Source organism: Cervus canadensis, chromosome 10, assembly GCF_019320065.1.
Source record: "Cervus canadensis isolate Bull #8, Minnesota chromosome 10, ASM1932006v1, whole genome shotgun sequence".
In the NCBI taxonomy this organism is placed as follows: domain Eukaryota; kingdom Metazoa; phylum Chordata; class Mammalia; order Artiodactyla; family Cervidae; genus Cervus; species Cervus canadensis.
The window spans coordinates 7398269-7414872 of NC_057395.1; the positions used below are offsets into that span (position 1 = coordinate 7398269).

The following is a 16604-nucleotide window of genomic DNA, read 5'->3' on the forward strand; positions in this document are numbered from 1 at the left end:
TTTTATCAATTAACAATAAATATGTGGTCTAATGAGTAAAATAGCATCTCATTCCTTCTGCAGACCCTCTGTCCCCCCCTGTTTTCCCCTTTAAGTGCCACTCCACATAGAATTGAACTTGATCTTAGCTCATAAACCATTGCAAATATTGTCTCTCAGTTATCACTTTGTAGTTACTTTGGCCATATGTAAATATTTCATTTACATATTTTTTAACATGTCACGTATGTATATATATGTACTTTGTTTCAATGTGCTGCAGGGTTGTTCAGATCTTAGTTCTCCAGCCACAGACTGAACCTGGGCCCAGAAGTTGGAAGCCCAGAGTCTTAACCACTGGACCACCAGGGAATTCCCAGTATAACATACTGATCTCTTTTCCATGATGTCTGATTTTTCCCTACCCCAAAACAGTGAAAACTACATTCCAAAATCTGATGCAAGGATTTGCTTTAGCCCTTTTTTTTTTTTTTTTTTGAGGATAGATAAGTATAATTTCTAACTGGTATTAGTGGAGGATACCCAGTAAGCCAGATGCTCATGGTTCTTCAGCATTGCATTCTTGCAGTCAGCCTGCCAACTCCTCCTCTCCTATGTTTTTTTGCCTGTGCTGGGTCTTCGTTGCTACACTCAGGTTTTCTCTAGTTGCGGTGATGGAGGCTGCTCTTTGTTGTGGTGTGTGGGCTTCTCTTGTTGCAGAGCACAGGCTCAGCGGTTGGTGGGCTTCGTTGCTCCGCAGCATGTGCTGTCTTGCCGGAGCAGGGACCACAGCTGTGTCCCCTGCACTGGCAGGCAGATGCTTCTCCACTGAACCACCAGGGAAGTCCCTAGAGCATCTTCAGTATGCTGAGGCATTTCACTAAGGGTATTACATGGATTGTTGAATTAAGGGATATTTAATCTTTATAATGGTTTGGTTGTCATCCCCATTTTACTAATGGAGAGACTGGGGCTTTGCAGGGGCAGATAACACAGCTAGTACATGGCAGGGCCAGGCTTTTAAGCCAGATCTGACCCTGAAGACCATGAATCAAAAACCAAGATATTGTGGGTTCTCAGGGCGAGTAACACAGTGATGAGGCAGCATCCTCGTGTGCAGTGATAGGTGTGCAAGTGCCTACAAGGTCAATGCCTTGACGTTTCAAGACTCCATGGCAAAGGCTGCATCTCAGAAGGAGGCATTTCCTTGCCAAGAGCAGTGTAAGGATAGATATCACCCTGATGGTTATCCTCTCCTCTCCCTTCGTTCTTGGATTTGTTGTTGTTTAGTCACTAAGTTGTGTCTGACTCTTTGCAACCTCATGGACTGTAGCCTACCAGGCTCCTCTGTCCATGGCATTTTCCAGGCAAGGACACTGGAGAGGGGTTTCATTCCTGGATAGGAAACTCCATTCCTTGCGAGGCAGTGAGCATCTGGCACGCACTCTTGCTGGCTTTTAAACCACAGCATGGCCTCTTTCCAAGGAGAACCACCCTAGATCAGCCAAACACATGTCAGAAGCCTCCAGGACATTTCTAAAGCCTGTGGCTACCTTAAGTGGTTTTGAAAACCATTGAGTCTTTGAGCAGCTCTCAGCTTCTCTAAGGCCATAGCCCTGAGTGAGCAGCTTAGCTGGCTCTCAGTGGAGTCTGTACAAAGTATCATGTTCCCTGGTGAAGAGGAAAATTTTCCCCAAGCAAAGGGCTTTGGTGATGTGTCTATGGGCTTGGCAACACCAGATGTTTGGAATGGGTCCTTTGAATGCTGTGAAGACCATGAAGCATCTTTCTTGCATTCTTATCCCAGAGGTTCTTGGCTCCCTTCATCTTTGATGGGCCCAAGATGTTTCATTGTAGTTATCACAATCTCAGGCACATAGTTGCTACTGAGTAAGTTCTTGAACAACTGATCTTAAGGAATTGTAAGGGTCATTTGAGCTGAAAATGTGTTCTTTTTTTTTCTTCAATTTTTTAAAAAACTTATTTGGGTGCATCAGGCCTTAGTTGTGATACAGGGGCTTAGTTGCCCCATGGCATGTGGGATCTTAGTTCCCTGAGCAGGGATTGAACCAGCATCCCGTGCATTGGGAGGCAGATTCTTTACCACTGGACTATCTGGGAAGTCCCCTGAAAATGTGTTCTTACTCAAGGGTCTGTCAGTAGCCGGGAGCAACCAAAGCTGTGTGCATTTGGCATCTTCCGGTTCTGCCCTGGTCCTGGTAGGAATGTGAGCCCGGAAGCCAGGACTTCACCAGCCTGGGGGCAGATTCAGCATACGCTGCAGCTGTTGATGCCGGGCTCTGCTCCGGGTTCTCTCCACGTGCTCTTCTGCTGAGTCAGGCAGGGTTTCTGCCTCCCAGCTTGAGTTTGTAAAACTTAGTGAGACAGGGGATCTGAAGAGAAACAAAAAAATCGGTGAGCAGGATAAATCATTTTTTATTCTTTCTAGTTGCCTGCTAAAGACATTGACACAAGCAAACATACGTGTGCTTGGGAGTGTGATGGCTTGTTGTTCAGTCTCTGAGTCACGTCTGACTCTTTGTGACTCTATGGACTGCAGCATGCTAGCCTTCCCTGTCCATCACTAACTCCCGGAGCTTGCTCAAACTCATGTCCATTGACTCGGTGATGCCATCCAATCATCTCATCCTCTGTCGTCCCCTTCTCCTCCCCCCGTCAATCTTTCCCAGCATCAGGGTCTTTTCCAGTGACTCAGTTTGTTGCATCAGGTGGCCGAAGTATTGAAACTTCAGCTTCAGCATCAGTCCTTCCAATGAATATTCACGGTTGATTTCCTTTAGGATTGACTGGTTTGATCTCCTTGCAGTCCAAGGGTCTCAGGAGTCTTTTCCAACACTACAATTTGAAAGCATCAATCGTTTGGCACTCAGCCTTCTTTATGGTCCCACTCTCACATCCATACATGACTACTGGAAAACCATAGCTTTGACTAGATGGACCTTTGTCAGCAAAGTAATGCCTCTGCTTTTTAATATGCTGTCCAGGTTTGTCATAGGTTTTCTTCCAAGGAGCAAGTGTCTTTTAATTTCACGTCTCCAGTCACCATCAACCCAAGAAAATAAAATCTGTCACTGTTTCCTTTTTTTTCCCCATCTATTTGCCATGAAGTGATGGAACTGGATGCCATGACCTTAGTTTTTTGAATGTTGAGTTTTAAGACAACTTTTTCATTCTCCTCTTTCACCTTCATCAAGAGGCACTTTATTTCCTCTTTGTTTTCTGCCATTAGGGGGGTGTCATCTGCATATCTGCGGTTATAGAAATTTCTCCCAGCTAATAGATGTCTATTAAATATAGTTTCCATCGACAGGGTCTATACATTCTTCTCTTTCTTTCCCCTAATCTATATAATTTTCCCAATGGCTCAACAGGTAAAGAATCCATCTGCAATACAGGAGACATAAGAGATGCAGGTTCAATCACTGGATTGGGAAGATCCCCTGGGGTAGGAAATGACAACCCATTGCAGTATTCTTGCCTGAGAAATCCCATGGACAGAGGAGCCTGGTGGGCTACAGTCCACAGGGTTGTGATGAGTTGGATATGACTGAGCGTTTGGGATCACTTTTGCCCTCACATTTGCCATTGACTGAGGGACCCGCCTTGGTGACCAAGCAGTGGCTAATATATCAGTTACCAGATGTCTTTCATGATGCAACTTTCTGCGGACCTGTTCGTGGGTTTGTTCCCATAATCGGTGCCGTTCTATGCCAATCCTCAACTCCAGTGTGGCTTTGGCAGCTTGTCTTGCTTTTGCTGCTTAATTTAGTCAACAGTTTTAGAGGGTGAAGAACAAGCACAAGGTTTCTTTTTTTATTGAAGCCTAGTTGATTTACAGTGTTGTGCCAATCTCTGCTCTACAGCAAAGCAACTCAGTTATACACATGTAGACATTTCTTATATTGTTTTCCATCATGGTTTATCACAGGATATTGACTATAGTTCCCTGTGGTATGCAGTAGGGCCTTGTTGTTTATCCATTCTCAATGTAATAGTTTGCATCTACCAACCCCAAACTCCCAGTACAAGCATAGTGTTTCTTTTTTTTCCCTTCCATTTATTTTTATTAGTTGGAGGCTAATTACTTTACAATATTGTAGTGGTTTTTGTCATACATTGACATGAATCAGCCATGGATTTACATGTATTCCCCATCCCGATCCCCGCTCCCACCTCCCTCTCTACCCGATCCCTCTGGGTCTTCCCAGTGCACCAGGCCCGAGCACTTGTCTCATGCATCCAACCTGAGCTGGTGATCTGTTTCACCCTAGATAATATACATGTTTCGATGCTGTTCTCTCGAAACATCCTACCCTTGTCTTTTCCCACAGAGTCCAAAAGTCTATTCTGTACATCTGTGTCTCTTTTTCTGTTTTGCATATGGGATTATCGTTACCATCTTTCTAAATTCCATATATATGTTTTAGTATACTGTATTGGTCTTTATCTTTCTGGCTTACTTTATAGTGTTTCTTATCTGTAATTCTCAAACTAAAATGAGGGCAAATGTGAGCTAGTGGATTCGAGAACCAGCATCTGAATTTCATTCACCCTTACTTCATGGGATGACTTCACCCTCCAAAACCTCACTTTCTTCTTCACTGTACAAAATTGGGCTTCCAAGTGCTATTTGAACATTTTATGTGTAACCTTTACAGGCAAGTAGTCCATGAGCTCCATGAATTTGGGAACCATCTTGGTTTTGATCATTAAAGTACACATTCTCAGCTCCTAGCACTGTTCTTGGTAGTGATTTTTGCCGAAAAACCCACCAGCCCATAAATTATGAAATGTAACTTTTTAAAGGCACAGTAGCTCTAGCCCCTGAGTGACCAGCACATACCCAGCACTCTAAGGGTTTTGCATACATCTGTTCATTTCAGCTCCCAGACAGCGAAATAGTCATGGTTATCCCTGCTTCATAGATGAGATGGTGAGGGGCAGGAAGGTGATCATAGTGCACTGAAATACATCAAGTTTCAAGTAGAAAAGTTTGGAGTCGAGCCCAGTCCGCCCCACTCTGAAGCTCTTCAGCAAACATTCTTCACTGCATCACCAGATATAACCTCAGACCAGCTCTCAAGCTTTTAAGCTTTACTTATTCTCTTCCTTTCTTCTTTCTATAAATTGTAGTTCATTTGCAATGTTGTGCTAGTTTCAGATGTACAGCAAAGTAATCCAATTATACACACACAACCACACATACACTGGAGAAGGGAATGGCAACCCACTCCAGTATTCTTGCCTGGAGAATCCCATGGACAGAGGAGCCTGGTAGAGTCCCCATGGACAGAGGAGCCTGGTGAACTACAACCTATGGGGTTGCAAACAGTTGGACACGACTGAGCTACTGAGCACACACACACATATACACATATATATTTATTTTTCCTCAGATTCTTCTGCCTTTAAGGTTATCACAAAATATTGAGTATAGTTCCTTGTCCTTATTGTTTATTTTATTTATAGTACCTGTTCCTTTTATTTATTGATTTGGCTGTGCTGAATCTTAGTTGCAGCACATGGGATCTTTAGTTGCAGCATGTGAACTCTTAGTTGTGGCATGTGGGGTCTAGTTCCCTGGCCAGGGATCAAACCCGGGCCCCCTGCATTGGGAGCACAGAGATGTAGCCACTGAACCACTAGGGAAGTCCCTGTAGTATCTGTTCTTATGCGAAGTGAGGAGATCTCTTGAATGCTGCCCATCACTGGTGACATGGTTGGAAGAGAGAACTCCCTGCACAAATATAGGCGGGGCTGCAGAAAAGGAGGGAGGCAAGCACATGTGCCAAAGGAGATCTCGTCTAAGAAACTTGTAGAGCTCAGGAGCAGGCACTGTGTGGCTGTCTTGCGAAGGAAAAATAGACGATAGAAGGTTTGGATCCTCCTGCCTCTGAAAGCATAGCTTCAGTTCATAACACATTGTCCAGCTTCCCTCTTTCAAGTTTTCCAGGACAGGGGTCAGCAAACATTTTCTTAAAAATGACAGGCCAGTGAATATGTTAAGCTTTGCAGCCTGGAAGGTCTCTGTTGTGATGACTCAACCCTGCTATTGTAGCACAAAGGCGGCTGCTGCAACGTGCAAAGACATGGGTGTGTCCTGTTCCCATAAGACAACACTTATTAAAAACAGGGAGCAGCCTGGATTTGGCCCCCAGGCTATGGCTGGTGGATTCCTGGCCTATAGTGATGGCTAATTGGTGCTGGCTAGAAATACTGTTTCAGCTGATAAATAGTATTTATTCTCATCCCCTGAGCTGCCCTTGTCCAAACAGTACCTCCAGCAGGCGTGTGTCTTAGAAATAAATTGCAAAACAGAAGTCTGGGCCTTGGGGCCATGGACAGAAGGCAGCAGGGGAATCTGGTGTCTTTTGGCTCAAACTCAGAAAAATGAGAAAATAAATGATGGACAAAGGGCAAAAGATTTTTACCCTGGGCCACTCATGAAAACTTGGACTTTTTGTTTCAAAAAAAAAAATTCAGGGCTTCCTGGTAGCTTAGCTGGTAAAGAATCCACCTGCAATGTAGGAGACCCTGGTTCGATTCCTGGGTCAGGAAGATCCCCTGGAGAAGGGATAGGCTACCCACTCCAGTATTCTTGGGCTTCCCTTGTGGCTCAGCTGGTAACGAATCCACCTGCAATGCGGGAGACCTGGGTTCGATCCCTATTTTGGGAAGATCCCCTGGAGAAGGGAACAGCTATCCACTCCAGTATTCTGGCTTGGAGAATCCCCATGGATAGAGGAGCCTGGAGGGTTACAGTCCGTGGGTCACAAAAAGTTGGACACAACTGAGCAACTAAGCACATTTTTTTAAAAAATGTTGCAACAGTGAAGATTGAGCCAAATGAGGTCATATTTAAAAACTTTTGAGGGGGATATTCCTGGTGGCTCAGTGGTAAAGAATCTGCCTGCCAATGCAGGGGACACAGGTTCGATTCCTGGTCGGGGAGGAACCCACATGCTATGGAGCAAACTAAGGCCGTGAGCCACAGCTATTGAGCCAAACTCTAGAGCCTGTGCTCCGCAACAAGAGACCAGCAGTGAGGAGTGCACCTCAACGAGAGAGTAGCCCCCTCTGGCTGCAACTAGAGAAAGCCCACGAACAGCAGCGAGGGCCCAGTGCAGCTAAAAATAAAAATAAGTTTTGAGGATTTCTAAATGAAGGTACTGTGTGGTTATCGTGGGAAGGAAAAATGGACAATACAGAGCTCTGAGTTCGCTTGCAGTATCTGTTCAGAGTGCAGGCCTGGCGGACGGCATCTGGAAGCATGGTCGTCCCATAACCAAGAGCCTTATTTGCCCTTCCTGGTGTCCTGACCTTGCCCTTCAGTTTCTCCAGTGGGCATTGCCATCAGCCAACTTTCTCTGTAAAGGGCAAGAAGCTTATGGTACAAGTCAGAATGAGATGACCTCTGTCGGTCAAAGAGGACTGAATGAGGTGAGAAATGTGGAAGCGGCTATCAGAGTGCCTGTGCGTGTTGTTCTTGTCAGATTGCATCTGCTTGGTGGCTGCTGGAAGCTGCAAAGGGGGTGAGGTTCCAAAGAGCTGCCCGGGCCTGACGTCACAGCCACCTCGCTCTCTTGCTTAGGACCCCATGCTCCCCCAGGCTGGCATCTTGGCTTTGACTCCAGACTTCAATTCTTCAAAACTGAACGTCACGTTGATTATGTACTGTGGGAGAGGTACAAGACATGGGGGATACAAAGATAAACAAGACAGACCTTTTTTCCCAAGAGGTCCAGAGAAAAGGAAAAAGTCACAGAGAAAACTGTATGCAAGGTGCTCCCTGTGATAGAAGTGAATGTAGGATCCAGTCACAGGGTAACAGGGGTGCTGATCAGATTTTTCAGGGTGCAGCAGGGGCAACCAGGGCTTCCTAGGGGAGGGGAGAGTTGAGTGAGTCTTTCAGAAATTATTTCAGTGGATGGGACAAGAAGGGAGACCAAGAACATTCTTGTTTTGGCCACCCCTCAGCATGTGGGATCTTAGTTCCCTGACCAGGGAGCGAACCTGTGTCTCCTGCAGTGAAAGCAGGAGAATATATTTATAATATTTTTATAATAAGCAGGTTAGAGGTGGACCCCTAACCTCCAGACCGCCAAGGAAGCCCCTCTAACTATTTTCTTGTATGTGTGATCCTCCCATGCTGAAGTGCTGTGTGTGCTTCTTCCGTGACTGCTCCACTGTTTCACTCTGACCGTGGCTCTTTCACAGCCTCCCCACACCTTTCTGTCATCTTTATGTTCATCAGGGCACATCCCTGGGGGTTTGCAATGAGTGGCCTAGGTGGACCTCTGCCAGGGACATAGGAGTCACGAGAACTCACATGTAAGGGAAAGTTGAATGGGGCAAGGGGCGGTCAGAGAGTCAGACACCCCGAAACGGGCAGGGCTCCAGAATCCAGACATGCAGTTAGGCAATGTAGATTTCAGACCCTGGACAAGCGCTGGGGTCCAGAACTCAATCCTGTCAGTCAGTAGCATGTGAGCACGCGGGTGAAGCACGCTAACTGCGAGGATCTGTAGACTTAGGGGACCTTGTCTTGATCAGTGTCCTCTTGCCTACTTACTGTTGGAGCTGGAAGCCATACCTGGGGATGACTACCTGTAGCCTGTGACCACCTGGATAGAGGTGGTGAGACTAAGTTCTTTCCGAGAAAAAGAGATTTGGGATCAGCCTTGTGAGCAGATCCTGATAACTACAAACCTTCCATATGAAGAGAAGTGAAAAATATCATCTCTTCCGAGTCTTGAGTTATTTCTACATCAAGCAAGAGAAATAGATGTCCTTAATACATGATAAAGAATCAAAGAAATATTATTGGCAAAGAACTTTTTACAAACATGTGCCATGACATTATTAGGTAAATACTTGGTACGTTTGTCAGAGCCAAGTCAAAACATTCGGTGATAGATTGTAACAATAACCAGAGCCTTCATATGAGAGAGTTGGCTTCTCTAGTTAGAATAACATTAATCCAAACACAAAGACTAATAAAATATAGTTATGTTTATATTGCAAAAGATGCTCTAATGTCTAAATATATTCAGACTTTTTTTATTTAGCCAGAATTTAGTTAGAAATTACTCTCTTTTGGAACCAGTCCTAAAGTAATATGGGCATTTTTGTGTGTGTGCCACTGAAATCAACAGTATTTTATTTATTTATTTTGGACTCTCCACGCAGCATGTGGGATCCTAGTTCCCCAACCAGGGATAGAACCTGAGTCCCTGGCAGTGGAAGTATAGAGTCTTAACCACTGGACTGCCAGGGAAGTCCCAATACTAGCATCTAGATCTGAATTTGTACTTGAACAGTGCTTTTCTTTTGCTATGAAGAAGCACCCATTTAATAATATTTTTGCACAGATTGGATAATCAGAACTAGAGTTATAATCTAGCATAGTACTGCATTGCAGGAGCATTTGAAATCAGAATTCAAACAATAAATAAAATTATAATAGCTTATAATAATGTATTTTAAAATACAGGAGCCCTATGATTTTGTTTAGTTTCAAAAATAATGCTCTTCATGATAGTGTAAACAGTATAGAGACCTAAGAAATACTATTACTTTCCATTTCCTTCTAGGTAAAATTGCAAGTTAATGGTTAGTATTTACTAAACTGTTTTAGGGCTTACCAGGTGGCACTAGTGGTAAGGAACCCTCCTGCAAATGCAGAACATGTAAGAGACACAGGTTCGATCCCTGGGTCAGGAATATCCCCGGGAGAAGGGCATGGCAACCCACTCCAGTATTCTTGCCTGAAGAATCCCGTGGACAGAAGAGCCTGGCGGGTTACAGTCCATGGGATTGCAAAGAGTTGGACACGACCGAAGCAAGTTAGCACACGCACATGCACAGTTCAGTTCAGTCGCTCAGTCATATCCGACTCTTTGTAACCCTGTGGACTGCAGCACGCCAGCTTCCCTGCCCATCACCAACTCCCGGAGCTTGCTCAGACTCAAGTACATTGAGTCAGTGGACATCCAACCATCCAACCATCTCATCCTCCCATCCCCTTCTCCTCCTGCCTTCAATCTTTCCCAGCATCAGGGTCTTTTCTAAGGAGTCAGTTCTTTGCATCAGGTGGCCAAAGTATTGGAGTTTCAGCTTCAGCATCAGTCCTTCCAATGAACATTCAGGACTGATCTCCTTTAGGATTGACAGGTTGGATCTCCTTGCAGTCCTAGGGACTCTCAAGAGTCTTCTCCAATACCACAGTTCAAAAGCTTCAATTCTTGGGTGCTCAGCTTTGTTTATAGTCCAACTCTCACATCCATACATGACTACTGGAAAAACCATCACTTTGACTAGAGGGACCTTTGTTGGCAAAGTAATGTCTCTGCTTTTTAATATGCTGTCTAGGTTGGTCATAACTTTTCTTCCAAGGAGCAAGTGTCTTTTAATTTCATGGCTGCAGTCACCATCTGCAGTGATTTGGGAGCCCCCCAAAACAAAGTTTGTCACTGTTTTCACTGTTTCCCCATCTATTTGCCATGAAATGATGGGACCGGATTCCATGATCTTAGTTTTTTGAATGTTGAGTTTTAAGTCAGCTTTTTCACTCTCCTTTTCACTTTTATCAAGAGGCTCTTTAGTTCTTCGCTTTCTGCCATAAGGGTATACACAAACTTTTAAAATATTGGAAGACCTGATGACTTCTAGCCCCAATTTTCCAATGATGTAAAGAAAGCTTCTGAATTTCTGCTCTTTCTCTAAAAAAGAACACTTTGGCCAGTAGAAAAATAGCTTTTGTTTCTTTCAACCAGTTCCTTGTATTGGACATAGACAACTTTTGATGTTTTATGTTTCTTGTATTACAGTTTTCATTTTTTATTTTTAAATGTGTTTCATTTTAGGAGTCATTTATGACACAGGCATCAGTAGGGCACCAGACTTTGTGTAATCAATATTTTCCTTTATGAGTCTGCATAACCTCTTGAACTGTGCTTACACTGTCGTCAGTAGGGTGATATTTTTTAATGTTTGAGGTTCTTCTCTGAAACCAATCTGTTGCTAGATTTTTCTGGAAAGCAGAACAATGATATAGACATGAATACATTATGAAGAAATGGTCTTTCTCACTCAATTTATTTATTGCCTTGCTGGTAAAGATGGGATTTTAAAAAAATTACTTGGTGGGTCAGTCTGGATATGATTTCAAAAAACTTCAAACCATTGAAAGGCCTGTAGCATGTCCCAATATGGTTGTGCTGCCTTTTATGGAATCCATGTTTGTGACCTTGAAATGCCACGGTCTTGGAATACTCCCACTGAAGCATCATCGGTTCCCAGGGCCCTCGCAGCAACTGGCTCAGCACGGCTGCTCTGGTTTTAACCGTGATGGTGACTGCAGGTGACGTGGGTGGATGTCTGTGGAAGGTGCAGAGAGAGGCCGAAATGCTGGACATCTCCATCCTTCTCAGTGCCGGCTCAGACGGGTAGCTTGAGGTTGCAAGGAGGGCCTGACGTTGCAAACGTTGATGGGATCACAGACTCTGTTTTTGTCTGTCCTTCCTGTAGCGGGACTCCATCTCCAGGCCTGGGAGTGGAGCGCTCCCCCTGCTGGCCGCAAGGGGGACTGCACCAAACGGGGCGGGGGCGGGGGGGGAACAGTCACACACCTCCTTCCGGTTCCGCCTGGGCCCCGTGTCCCCGCCCGCCTGCGAAGGGAGAAGGCCCACTTGTGTCCAGTTGCCCATGGCTGTGTTCCACTTCCGGGTATGACCTCTCAGAAACTTAGGGCGTTCTAGGGTACTTCTCTGTTGAGCACAATTCTCTGTCGTGGCTCGAGCCGGGCTTGTAGAAGTTCTTAGCTTTCTTTTGTTTTTGAGGAGAAGACTCAGGGAGGATTTTCTCTTGGGTTCACCCAGAAGGAATGTGTGGAAAGGGAGAATGTCCACTTCTCAGCAAACATTTTAGAATGGGGCGAGCGAGAGGACTGCTTCGGAGCGCAGCAGGGCCATTCTGCCGAAAGCTGGGCTTGGCTAGTGTCTCAGACCCCTGATCGTGGACTTCCTCTATGATGCCATGGGCTCGTAACCACCCAGGGGCTGGGGCACAAAAACCTTTTGTGTCAGACTTGGTTTTTGGTGCGGGTGGTTCGGCGGGGACACAGGAAGGTTTGAGGAGAGTCAGCGGGTACCCCGATGGAGTGGGCGGGCAGCTGGGTTTGCCATGGGCTCCACTGACAGGTCCCCCAAGGGCCTTCTCTCCTTGGGGAATGTCTCAGAGTGAGTGGTTCAAAACGTGTGTAGTTGGAACACTCACCCCCTCGAGGGCTGAGTTAAGAGCCTGGCGCTGCTCGGGCTCAGTTTTGTAGGGAAGGGAAAGGGAGGTCCATCTTGTCTCTAGGCTGGCTTAACACAGGAGCTCTGAACGCCCCAGATAGAGCTGTTCCCAGAAACTCCCTGCCCTGGGAGCAGCCCTAACAAGGAGACAGTAAGCGTGTAAAAGGGGCTGCATCTCCCGGGGCCCAGCCCTGCCCCTTCTCTGACAGACACCGCCAGGGAAGGTTGCACAGTTCCTTTTCCTGAAGACCCACTAGACCAAGAGGGACCATCGCCAGCCACGTTGGATGAACAGAGAGTCTGAAGCCGAGAGCTCCTCTTTATTTATTTACATTCTCCTTGCTCCTGAAGGAGCTTAAGTGGACAGAGATGAAAAGGCTTACTTAATAATAAACCAGAGGCAGAGCTGGAATTAACTTCTAAGACATTGTTTTCAGAGGAAATACTTTTACCCCCTCCTTTCAACCCAAGGGAAGTATCTACAAGCAGAAGGATTCCTCTCTACGGAACTGTTTCAAGGAGCCAGTCATCCCTATTCTCTCTGTTTCTACGAGGCTCAGATTAAAGGGATTCTTGTCTGCATGCTTCCTGCAGGCCAGGGTGCTTCTTGACTATCTGAATAATGAGAAGTATTTCCTTTTCCTCTCTCCATTGTATTTGTGTACCTTTCGTATCTTCCTTCAGTCCAGACGCAATTTGGAACATCATAAGGAGCCCTTCTGGTGATGTGTAGGGTCTGGTGTTTACTGATTGCCCTTTGGGATCACCAAGGAGTGGATATGACCAGTCAGTGCCTCCAGGGTAGCTCAGGCCTTTGAACCAGCTTGCACCATCCGTTCTCTGTCTTTCTGGGCTTCCTCTGATCTTTCTAGAATGTGCTTACCTTGGTCTCTAGGGTGTACTCTTGGGAAAAGCCTGCCCAGGTTTCTGTCTGTCTTCAGCATATAAACGCAGGGTGCAGAAACACCAGCTGAAGCCACCTCACATTCCCTCTTCTATCTGGGCATTCACCTTCCTCCTGCCTGTTCAGCCTTCTGCAGAATGCAGAGCTCCCCAGACCACGCGCTGGTCAGAGCTCGGGAAGAGTTAATGGGTGGTGGTGGCTCCAGGCAGTATCCACCCCCGCCCCTTGGAATAAGGACCTGGAGATCAGCGCAAAGGTCCCAAGGCAATTGGAAGTGGAGCTCCCGGGAGCCCGAGGTCTGCCTGCCCCAGGGCTCCCGAGGACAAGTCAGAGCTGTGGCCTTACAAGGTCATCAGAAGCCCTTCATTGCTGAGCTCAGGGGAGGAGGGTGCAGAGACTTGAAGGACTGCTCCCAAAGCAGAGAATCCTTTATGATGGGGAAAGGCATCAGCCAAGAAGCCAGGCCAGCTCCTCTCGAGGGCCTGATCTCGCTATTTAAGGATCCCTAGGGATGCCAGCCGCTAAACAAACAGCAGCCTTCTGAGGAGATTCCCCAGGCCCCAGCCCGCACCAAAGGGGCCCTGCCAGCTCTGAGCCCCAGCAGCGGGAGCGTGTCCAAGTGGCTGCCTTAGCAGCGGGCCCCCGACTCTACTGTCCCAGGGACTGCCTCGGCTTGCCGGTCCTGTCTGTCACCGCCCAGCTGTGGACCTTCAGGCTTCCCAGAGGTCCAGCCTCTTGGATGGAGAGCGATGCTCAGCCTGTCTTTGCTCACGCTGGGGTCGTGTTGGCTCTGAGCAGGAGGAAGGGTGAGGGGTCAAGGTGGGGCCAGCTTCCCAGAATTCTGTCAGCGGCGCGCTCAGGGCCCTCCACCCACATCTGTTTATTGTCGCAATCTGATCTATTCATTCTTGCTTTAATGCTATCCGTCCTTCAGCTGTGTTTCCAGCACATCACCCTTCTCCATGTTCTGTGTCTTAGCTTCCCAAGGATGGGGGCTGTATCTCCCTCCCTTCCTTTGTAGTCACTCAGTAGAATTCTCCCTCTCTCTCTCTTTCCCCCTTTTCCTCTCAATTACTCATTCAGCAGCTATTTACTGACAGCCCACAGTGTGCCAACCGTTGTGTTGGGAGGGCAGGGAGGAAACAAGGGGACAGCTGTTTTGAGGAGTCTGGTGTCACAGATGGACAGTTTTCCCAGCACTCACTTTTTTCTGCAAGCCTGTATCAAGAATCTGCCATGCGGGCAGGCTCCGCCGGGTATGACCCAAGAGTGATGGAACAGAAAAAGCTGCTGCACTTGGAGACGTGGGGCTGAGTTGGACCGTCCAGTAAATGCACAAATATGTCATCACATTCCTTCTATCGACGCTGGGAAGGCAGGGGTCAGGGTGCCGGCTTGAAAGGACAGAGGAGCGAGTGAACCCAGAACCGAAGGACAAGGAGGGGGCAGTGGGCACGCCGACTATGGGACAGAGCGTCTGTCACAGGGAACGGTGGTGCAGAGGTCCTGAAGTGGGGAGGGGCTGGGAGAAATAACGACACTGCCGTGTCGCGAGTGCCAGAAAAGATGTGTGTGTCAGGTGAAAGAGGATCTCAGAAAATGGGACTGGTTTTTTTTTTTTATCACTTGATTTCCCCTGAGTTGTATTGAGGTGCAGTTGCTATAAGTGTATATAAGTATATAAGTGTAAGTTTAAGGTGTGCAGTGTAATGTTTTTAAATATTTATTTAAATTTTATTTTGTTTTTAATCGGAGGGTGATTGCAACATTGTGATGGTTTCTGCCTTACATCCACATGGATCAGCCGGAGGCATGTTGCCTCCCTCTTGAGCCCACCTCCCACCCCATCCCACCCCTCCAGATTGTCCCAGGGGACCGGCTTTGGGTTCCCTGTGTTGGATACAGCAAATCCCCACTGGCGATCTGTGTTACATGTGGTAACGTATATGTTTCAGTGCTGTTCTCTCAACTCATCCCACCTTTTTGGCTGTGCCGGGTCTGAGTTGTGGTCCATGGGACCTTTGATCTTCGTTTCAGCACATGAGATCTTCAGTTGCAACATGTGGGATCTAATTCCCTGACCGGGAGTTGAACCCCGGGCCCCTTCATGGGGAGCTCAGAGTCTTAGCTGCTGGACCACCAGGGAAGTCCCCATAATGGTTTAACTTACCATTATGATGGGTCATCACATTGTGAAATTATTACCACAATAAGCTTAGTGAACATTCGTCATCTTGAGTAAACTGAAAGGAAAAAATTTTTCCCTTGTGATGAGAACTGTTAGGATTTATATTCTCTTGACAACTTTCATGTATAACGTACAACAGTGTTTACTATAGTCATCACGTTGTACATTACCTCCCCAGGACTTCTTTCTCTCACAGCTGGAACTTTGTACCTTTTGACCACCTTCATTCAGTTCGCTGAGCCCCACCTGGTGCCTCTGTAGTCGCAAGTCTGATCTCTTTTTCTGTGAGTTTGATTTTGTCCTGTTTTTAGACTTCACCCATAAGTGATATCATACAGTATTCCTTTGTCTGTCGGAACCACACATGTAGTAAGTGACAGTGACAAATCCAGGGTGAACCCCAGCTTTTCCGCTCTTCCAGTGAAGTGCACTTCACCCCCGTCAAAGCTGGCAGAGGTCGTTGCTATGGCTATGATGTAATTGACCATCCGCTGCCTCATACCTCGTGTCCAACAGCAATGCTGTTTAGAGAAGGCAGTGCCTGCTCACAATATCAGGTCTGTTGTTTTAGAGACTCCCAGAGCTTTTCTGTTTTCAATTTCACATGGTTTCTTTCCTCTTTCCACACGTCCCATCTGACTTAGCACACACCTGTCACCCACTCAGCATCTCCGGAACTCACTGTGGTTCCCCTTTGCTCCCCCAACCATCTCTCTGACCTCCTTGGCTTCTTTCCAGGATGTCCTCCCTAGTATTTCAAGGTACCCAGGTCCTTCAGGCCTCATCCTCGGATCCCCTCTGTTCTCTGTAACACCTTACGTCACTCCAGCCCACAGTGCTTCACTCTCTCTTAAAACCCAGTGGTGGTTTTGATTCGCACCCTTACTCTGTAATTCACGAATCGTCCTTGTGTTCGTTCATCCTCTGAACTTCTCTCTAGTGTGTGTCAGGAGTTCTCCTCTGCTCTGGGTGATAAGAAAATAGATGGAGGGATGTCCCTGGTGGTCCAGTGGATAAGAATCCGCCTGCCAATGCAGGGGGCGCATGTTCAATCCCTGTTCAGGGAACTAGGATCCCACGTGCTTCAGGGAAACCAGGTCCTTGCTCCTCAAGTAGAGAAAGCCCAAAGCCCAAGTGCCACAATGAAGACCCAACACAGCCAAAAAAAAAAAAAAAAAGATAGACAGAACCTGCCTTCCCTGGAGGAAGGGAGAGA

At 46.7% G+C, this 16604-nt stretch overlaps 1 protein-coding gene across 2 annotated transcripts in view; it reads left to right on the forward strand.

Annotated features, from left to right (window-relative positions):
- Positions 1 to 16604, forward strand: part of ITIH5 (inter-alpha-trypsin inhibitor heavy chain 5) — an 88079-nt gene that overhangs the window by 48169 nt on the left and 23306 nt on the right. The window lies entirely within an intron of this gene.